The sequence below is a fragment of the Capra hircus genome, chromosome 19 (assembly GCF_001704415.2).
Source record: "Capra hircus breed San Clemente chromosome 19, ASM170441v1, whole genome shotgun sequence".
Taxonomy (NCBI): domain Eukaryota; kingdom Metazoa; phylum Chordata; class Mammalia; order Artiodactyla; family Bovidae; genus Capra; species Capra hircus.
This window is the reverse complement of record NC_030826.1, coordinates 14,225,558-14,234,173: the sequence shown is the minus strand read 5'-3', so window position 1 is coordinate 14,234,173 and position 8,616 is coordinate 14,225,558.

Sequence of the window (8,616 nt, the reverse complement as noted above, 5' to 3'; positions counted from 1 at the left end):
GACCTGGAGGCGAGGGAGGGGGAAGAGGGGGCGGGACCCCGGCACTCAGGCTCCACCCACCAGGCTCGCCTCCTGGAACGCGTTGTTGTGTTAACAGGCGCCTCTTCCGCAGGCTGCTTGGCCTCTCCCCGCGCGGATCCGGATCTCTCTACGCAGGGCAGGGGAGGAAACGTCTTCTCCTGGCGGTTGTGGCTACCTAAGACTTCGAGGAAGAGGGGTTCTGGCCTACTCGAGGGTCATCGATTGTTTCAACTGGGCCGACGGGGACGGAGGCCCTGGGGTATGAGAGAAGGAGCCCGGGGCTGGGATCAGTTCAGTTCAGTCGCTCAGTCGTGTCCGACTCTTTGTGACCCCGTGGACTGCAGCCCGCCAGGCCTCCCTGTCCATCACTAACTCCCGGAGTTTAAGACTTGAATTTGAGCTCCAGATGAGAATCTTGCCTCAGTCACCACCAGCTCGCTGTGTGGTCTTGGGCAAGTCACTCACCCTCTCTGAACCTATTTTTTTCTCAGCAGTAAATGAAGATAATAAGAATAGCGACGTCATGTGATAATAAGGAGCATTTAAAGAGAGAACAATGCCTGTAGATGACGGAGCAGCGTACCTGGCATCATGAAGTCCACGTTTTATAAATGGGAGGCTGCAGCTTACCACTTTGTGACTGCAGAGGTCCGTTTTCTCCTTAGTAAGATGAGAGGAAATGATATTTAGTTTGCAAAGTCGCCTGAAGATCTGGAAAATGTGTAAAGTGCCTAGCTGAATATATCCCACACAATCGCAGTAAGGGTTGAGAGATGATTTACGTGAAAAGCTTAGTCAAACTCGTAGTAAGCCAGAGTAAACTGGTTTTATTATCTGCCTTAGTGACTGCGGACAGGTTACTGTCTCTCTTCCAGGTTCAGTTTGCTAACTTATAAAAGAAAAAAGCCTAGTCAAAGCTATGGTTTTTCCAGCAGTCTTGTATGGATGTGAAAGCTGAACCATAAAGAAGGCTGAGGGCGGAAGAATTAATGTGTTTGAACTGCGGTGTCGAAGAAGACTCTTGGGAGTCCCTTGGACTGCAAGGAGATCAAATCAGTCAATCCTAAAGGAAATCAGTCCTGAATACTCATTGGAAGGACTGAAGCTCCAATACTTTGGCCACCTGATGCGAAGAACTGACTCACTGGAAAAGACCCTGATGCTGGGAAAGATTGAAGGCAGGAGGAGAAGGAGACGACAGAGGGTGAGATGGTTGGATGGCATCACTGACTGGATGGACATGGTTTTGAGCAAGCCCCGGGAGTTGGTGAAGGACAAGGAAGCCTGGCCTGTTGCAGTCCATGGGGTTGCAAAGAGTCGGACATGACTGAGCGACTGAACTGAACTGAAAAAGCAAATGGCACGATGATACCACTGGGGGGTCGATGTGGGGTTTAGATGAGTTAATGTGTGTAAAGGTAATTTGGAATCTCTTAAGATCTAAGGCAATGCAACGCAAGTGTTCTTATCCTAAGGTTTAGGGACTCAGCACACAAGATATTTTTGTATCGTTTAGAAAGAGGTGGGGAGGTGGGGGGGGGGGTAGGAGGGGGTGGCAATTCCCTGGTGGCTCAGCCGGTAAAGAATCTGCTTGCAATGCAGGAGACCCAGGTTTGATCCCTGGGTTGAGAAGGTCCCGTGAAGGGAATGGCTACCCACTCCAGTAAAAATTCTTGCTTGGAGAATTCCATGGGCAGAGGAGTCTGGTAAGCTACGGTCCAGGCAATTACAAAGAGTCAGACCCGACTGAGCAATTAACACTTTGAATTTAGAAAAAGAGGCCACTTGGATGGAAGGATTCTTGAATTTCCTTCGGTAGACTTAGAAACAGGAGTTCTTAGGGGCAGACTATTTAGTAATTGGCCCCGCCCACCTCCCAACCAGCCAATGAAGAAGGGGCACTGATTCTGGGCGAACCAATTAGAAGCAAGAGTTCCTCTGGGTAGATCAGTAAGAAAAAAGTGCCCCTCAATGACTCACAGTTCGGTGAGAGGGCCCTGCAGGGCAAAGAGTTGAGGGTGGATTTCTTTGCTCACTCTTGGCCGGTGCCCTTGTGCACATCTGTAGGGAGCATATCTACCTGGAACGGAGATGGTGGACAAAGGCCTGGGTCTAACCCTCAGAGAGCAGGCAGCCTGAAGCCAATGTCCTCTGCTAAGGAGAGAACAGAGAATGGATTCAAGCAAAGTCCTGGGGTGAACCTGGGGGAGGAAGATTCTGAAGGGTTCACAATTTAGAAGCGTTGTTAAATCTAGAAGGGTAGCTTGAGTATCAGATTAACAAGTCATTTTTGTTTCTTTTTTTAAATATTTATTTTTAATAGAAGGATAATTGGTTTACAATATTGTGTTGGTTTCTGCCATACATTAATATGAATTGGCCATTGGTATCTATGTGTCCTTTCCCTCTTGAACCTCCCTCCCACTTCCTATCCCATCCTATTCCTCTGCGTTGTCACAGAGCACCGATTTGAGCTCCCTCAGTCGTATAGCAAATTCCCACTGGCTACCTATTTTACATATGGTAATGTATATGTTTCCATGCTACTCTCTCCATTCATCTCATCCTCACCTTCCTCCACTGTGTCCAGAAGTCTTTTTTCTATGTCTGCATCTTCATTGCTGCCCTGAAAATGGATTCATCAGTACCATTGTTCTAGATTCCACACACACACACACATATGTTAATATACGATATTTGAGCGCTTCCCCAGTGGCTCATTGGTAAAGAAACCACCTACAATGTAAGAGATGGGGTTTCAATCCATGGGTCAGGAAGATCCCCTGGAGAAGGAAATGGCAATCTGCTTCAGTATTCTTGCCTGGGAAATGCTATGGACAGAGGAGCTTGGTGGGCTAGAGTCCATGGGGTCACAAAAGTGTTGGACAGGACTAAGTGACTAAACAAAAACCACAATGATGTGTCAGTGCAATATTTGGGACATATTTATACTAAAAAAGTATTAGTCGTCATTTATCTGAAATTCAGGTTTCACTGGGCATCCTCTATTTTATCTGGCAATCCTAGAGTGTGTTGGGGGAGGCAGTGTCAGAAGATTGCAGTTATGACATGGCATATGGTGTCCTTGACCAACAGATGGACTTTGATAGACCAGATGTAGCTTTGCTTTGGGACAGGAAGCTCTAAGGGGCGTCAGTTGGTAAGGACACCAAGGGCCAAGCTGGAATCAACACCAGGTTTGCTAATTCTTTCTCCAGGCAGAATATTTGCCATCCCTTCCTCCAGCACATCCCTGGGGTTCTCCATTCAGCTGCACTGGCAGGAGAGCGGAAGGCAGAAGCAGCAGTTCTCTGGAGTCTGAAGGTCTGGAAGGAGACAGGCTCAGCCACAGGGAGAGCTGACCCTGGTTTCTCTGCATCCCAGGTTAGCCTTGGTCCAGAGACCTGAACACTAAGCATTTCTGCATTTGGAAGTTGACTTCCTCTGCTTTCCCTTTGTGTCCTTTAAAAAAATTTTTTTAAATATTTTTACTTACCTGGCTGTGTCAGGTCTTAGTTGCCACATGTGGCATCTGTCTTCATTGTGGCATGTAGGATCTTTAGATGTGGGATTTGAACTCCAGTTGTGGCATGTGGATCTAGTTCCCCCGACCAGGGATTGAACATGGGCCCCCTGCATTGGGAGCATGGAGTCTTAGCCACTGGATCACCAGGGAAATCTCTCCCTTGGTGTCCTTTGTTGGATTATTTCATCTCATCCTTACCTCTCCCCACTCCACTTCTGCTTCTGGTCACTTGGAGATGCCATCAGACTTGGCAATGTCTACAAGAGTTTGTGCAGAAGCTTCCTCTCACCCCTACCCCTACATCCACCCTGGGCTTCAACCATGCCTTTGGGCGGGATATGTCTGTTTCCCAGAAAGACAGTGTGTTTCCATGGTTAGTACCTGAGTGCAGGAAGTTCAGTTCCCCATTTGCCTCTGAAGCCTACTCATAGACCTCAGAGCACCAAATTCTATGATCTTCAGGAATCCAGGGGGCTGTGCACCTCCACAGTGAACTTGCTGTATGTTTTTACTTTCCAGGACACATCTTGAGGACACTTTGGATGCTGTGAAGGCGGGTGGTTTGCCATGTGAGAGGGAGACTGAGGGGGAGAGGAAAATGAGAAAGGCAGGGCACTTTATCGGAAAGAGAGTATCCACAGCAGGGGTGTCAGAAGAGTGAGGGCAGGAGAGTGACTTTGGAGGGGGGATCCCTGAAGCATGAGCCAAAATCACCTACATCCAAAATGATACTCTGGGGACAAGTCCATTTATTTATCCGATACTGTTATTTCTTCCTCTGGTGGGAGTGGGTGTGGAGGTGGGAAGGAGTATTTGGAACAAATAATAATGGCTCGTGCTTGCTGAGAAACTAACATGTACCATGCATGTGCTCTGTGCCTTACATAAATCATCTTATTGTATCTTTTCAGCTTCCTTATGAGATAGCTACTCACACAAGTATCTTTATTTTACAGATGAGGAAGGTGAGACACAGAGAGATTATATCACTTGTCCACGATCACAAATCTAACAATGGAGCCAGAGTTCAAATCTGGATAGTATAGCTCCAGATCTTGGGCCCTAAACTCTATATTATCCTGCCTCAAGTTCAAATTTATAAAATGGAATTCTTGGGAATTCCCTGGCAGTCCAGTGGTTAGTTCCATTTCAAAGGGCACACTTTGGTCTCGGGTCAGGGAAGATCCTGCATGCCAAATGGCCAAAAAAAAAAAAACACCTTACTTAGGTATATACATTAAAGTCGATTGTAGATGTTGGTTTTTTAAAATAGAGTTCTTGAACACCTGCATTAAATCATCTGGAGACACTTGTTAAAAACTCAGATTCCTGAGCCCTACTCCAGACCTACTGGATCACTAAATAAATGCTAGAATCCAATGTTTACGAGGAAAACAGAGAAACTTCCCTGGTGGTCCAGTAGTTAAGAATCTGCCTTGCGAAGCAGGGGAGGAACTGAGATCCCACATGCCTCATGGCCGCTAAGCCCGCGCACCATAACTAGAGAATCCAGGCGCCACAATGAAAGATCCCCCATGACTTCAGGAAGATCCCATGTGTCACAACTAAGCCCCACACAACCAAATATTTAAAAAAAAAAAAAAAGGAGGAAAACAGCTCTAGGCTTTCCCAGATTCTGGCTCTCTCATTCCCTCCCTGCCCATCTTGGTTGAGCAGGTTCCTGACCCAACAAGTCCTTTCCATAGCTCCTCTTCAAAGAGAGCTACTTCCCCTCTCCCTGGACTGGGGCTCATTTCAGGTCCACAGTGCCTCCTAGCCCTCCCAGAGTGGACAGGACTTCTGAGGAACCCATGCTGGGGCTGTCCGGCCATTCCTTCCTCCCTGTCAGGAGGCAGCAGCTGGCCATCAAATCCTCTTCCGGATCGGGACCCCTTGAATCAGTCAGGATGTGTGGACCCGGAAGAGACCCCGCTGGGCCTCAGTTTCTCTTTTCATAATATGAGAAACAGTCAGCTCCGTCTCTGCCCCTTCCTCCTCCCCAGGAAGTGTGCAGAACACAAAGCAGATATTATCAGAAGGAATTCTGGGCTCCGGAGAAAAGTGCTGATGGAGTGATCAACCTCTGAAACCCACAGTAATAGGGATAATCAGAGGAATAATGAGGATGTGAGTTAGCTCAGGAGAACTGAAGAGGACGCATCCCCCAGAGTTGTGAGGACTTTAACTGTGATAATTTAGATTCTTTATTGACCTCTGCGTATTTTAAGCTGTGAGTCAATTTTAGAAGCCCTGACTTTCTAGCAACCCCCTCTTTCTCTGGAAGAGAAATTTCCTCTTTATAACACAGATGGATGTGGTCTCATCAGCCTGGGTCACATTCCAGAGTATACCTACCTTTCTAATTCCCTGTACATACGCACACATGTCATGCTCCTAACGGACTGGAAGAAGCAAGAAATTTTGTGCAACACAGACCTGGGTTTGAATCTTGCCTTTTTTCACACTCTGTTGACCTTTGCAAATTAACCGATCCCTGAGTGTCTGCCATTTAAAAATGGCACAATAGGGGACTTCCCTGGTGGTCCAGTGGTTAAGAATCCACCTTCCAGTGCAGGGCACACAAGTTGATTTCTGGTCGGGCGGGGAACTACGATCCCACATGTTGCTGGGCTACTAAGCCTGTGTGCTACAATCACAACTAGAGAGGTAGTGTGTTGCAAAGAAGACACAGTAAAGCCAAAATTTAAAAAAAAAAGGAGGGAGGCAATAATAATTCCTGCCTTTTCTGTGCTGTGCTTAGTTGCTCAGTCGTGTCCGACTCTTTGCAACCCCATGGACTGTAGCCTGCCAGGCTCCTCTGTCCATGGGGAGTCTTCAGGCAAGAATACTGGAGTGAGTTGCCATGCCCTCCTCCAGAGGATCTTCCCAACCCAGGGATCAAACCCAGGTCTCCTGCGCTGCAGGAGGATTCTTTACCGTCTGAGCCACCAGGGAAGCCCAACTAGACAATTAATAGCTGTTCAATTTTATCAAGTGGTGGGGGTTGGCTGTACGGACATAAGTGGACATGCATGTGTTTTTCACGCAGGTTTCACACTCAGATGCTCTCACAGCCACTAGGTATACACAAGCCCGTCCTGCCGCAGGACAATCCCGTAAACATTCCCTCCCAAATGCTTTCTGGCTCAGAGTCATACCATCAACTCTAACCTTCATCATGGTTTACTCTTCTGGTTTGTTTTTTACTCACAGCAGGGCCCAGGGGACTTGCCAGGAACACAATAAAAGCCTGGCCAATCTGGCCATGTGCCCCACTTCCCTTCCACATAAAGGCTGTCTAACCTCCAGGCATCTGGCCTGAAAGACCGGGTCAGGACCTGTTTGGCATCTGTGGCTTTGCTTAAAAGACCTGCTAACAGGAAAGTGTCTGGTTCCTTTCCACCCCAAACAGGAAGGGCCTGCCTCTGTCCAGAGGACAGGGCAGCCAGTCACTCATAAGAAACACACCCACCTGCAGGCTCTGCTCTGGAGTGTCAGCCTAATCTTTGTGGGAGGGAGTTTTGCTCTCTAGGAAGGTTGGAGGTGTGGGGCTCCGGGGGCCCCTCCGAGGGCTGGGCGGTGGGTGATGACAACACCTAGCACAGAGCAGGCCTCGAGTGTTCAACGAATACTCACTGAGCACTTACTCTCTGCTCTGTGGGGAAGTAGGAAAGTCCTAGACATGGTTTTGTTTTGTTTTTTTTTTTTTTTTAACATGGTTCATTTTATGCTATGTGTGGTTTTTATATATATATATAAATTTATTTATTTTAATCGTAGGTGGGCTGCCATCTCTGGGGTTGCACAGAGTCAGACACGACTGAAGCGACTTAGCAGCAGCAGCAGACATGGTTTTTGAGATTCGGGAGTTTGTAGACAAACCATGCCACTTTTTTTGTTGTTGTTTTTGCCTTTTATTTATTCATTCAATACAAGTTCTCCCTCTCTCACTCTCTCTCTCTCTCACACACACACACTTTTTTTGGGTGTTTACTGTTTCAGGTGTTGTACAAGGCGCCAGGGGTGTTCAGAGATGAACAATGCAATCCAATGACAGAACAAGTTGGCCTCTAAGCAGGTAGGCAAGCCTTGAATTACGTGGTACAATTGTGAGTTCCACAGGATTTCGCAAGCAGCAAAGGATCCCTGTGGTCTGGTTTTCACTCTGGTGGGAGTAATAACCTCTCTCTGCTTCCTCTCTTGCCCGCTAGTCTGTTCTCCAGAGAGCAGCCAGAGTAATCCTGGTAAAACAGGTCAGATCCTGTTGACGCACTGCTAAATGGCTCCCTCTACTGGCTTCCCTTCTCATCCTGAGTAAAATCACAGTCCTTTCAGGGTCCTGCTGCTGCTGCTGCTGCTGCTAAGTCGCTTCAGTCGTGTCCAACTCTGTGCGACCCCATAGACGGCAGCCCACCAGGCTCCCCCCGTCCCTGGGATTCTCCAGGCAAGAACACTGGAGTGGGTTGCCATTTCCTTCTCCAATGCATGAAAGTGAAAAGTGAAAGTGAAGTCGCTCAGTCGTGTCCAACTCTTAGCAACCCCATGGACTGCAGCCCACGAGGCTCCTCCATCCATGGGATTCTCCAGGCAAGAGTACTACAAGGCTCTATTCCAGTGCTGGAAGGGTTAGGAAGCCAGACTGGGTGGAGGCAACTTAGAAACGACCAAATAGCAAGAACACTCTACCAGCCATAGGCTGGAGGGATGAAGGGAAGGAGCCCAGGAGCCAGGGTCATCGAGGGAAACTGGGTCCCTGGAGAGACTCTCATTGTGGCAGACAGAGAAAGGAGGGGATGGGGAAGGAGAAAGAGCCCTCAGAAAGGAGTCTTAGCCACTGGACTACCAGGGAAGTTCTGATCCTCCCTTTTTTCTACTACCTAATTTCCCACCTAGATGCTCACTAACCATTCTAACTGGAAGCTACCACCTAAAGGAAACTCTGAAATTGAAACCAGCCTGCAGTATTCAACTCCCCAAATGAGGACCCGAGGAATGGATCAGGCAGAAACAGACCCAGTACTAAGACCTTCCCAGACACATTCTGCTAAATGCTGACGCGTGAAAAGCAC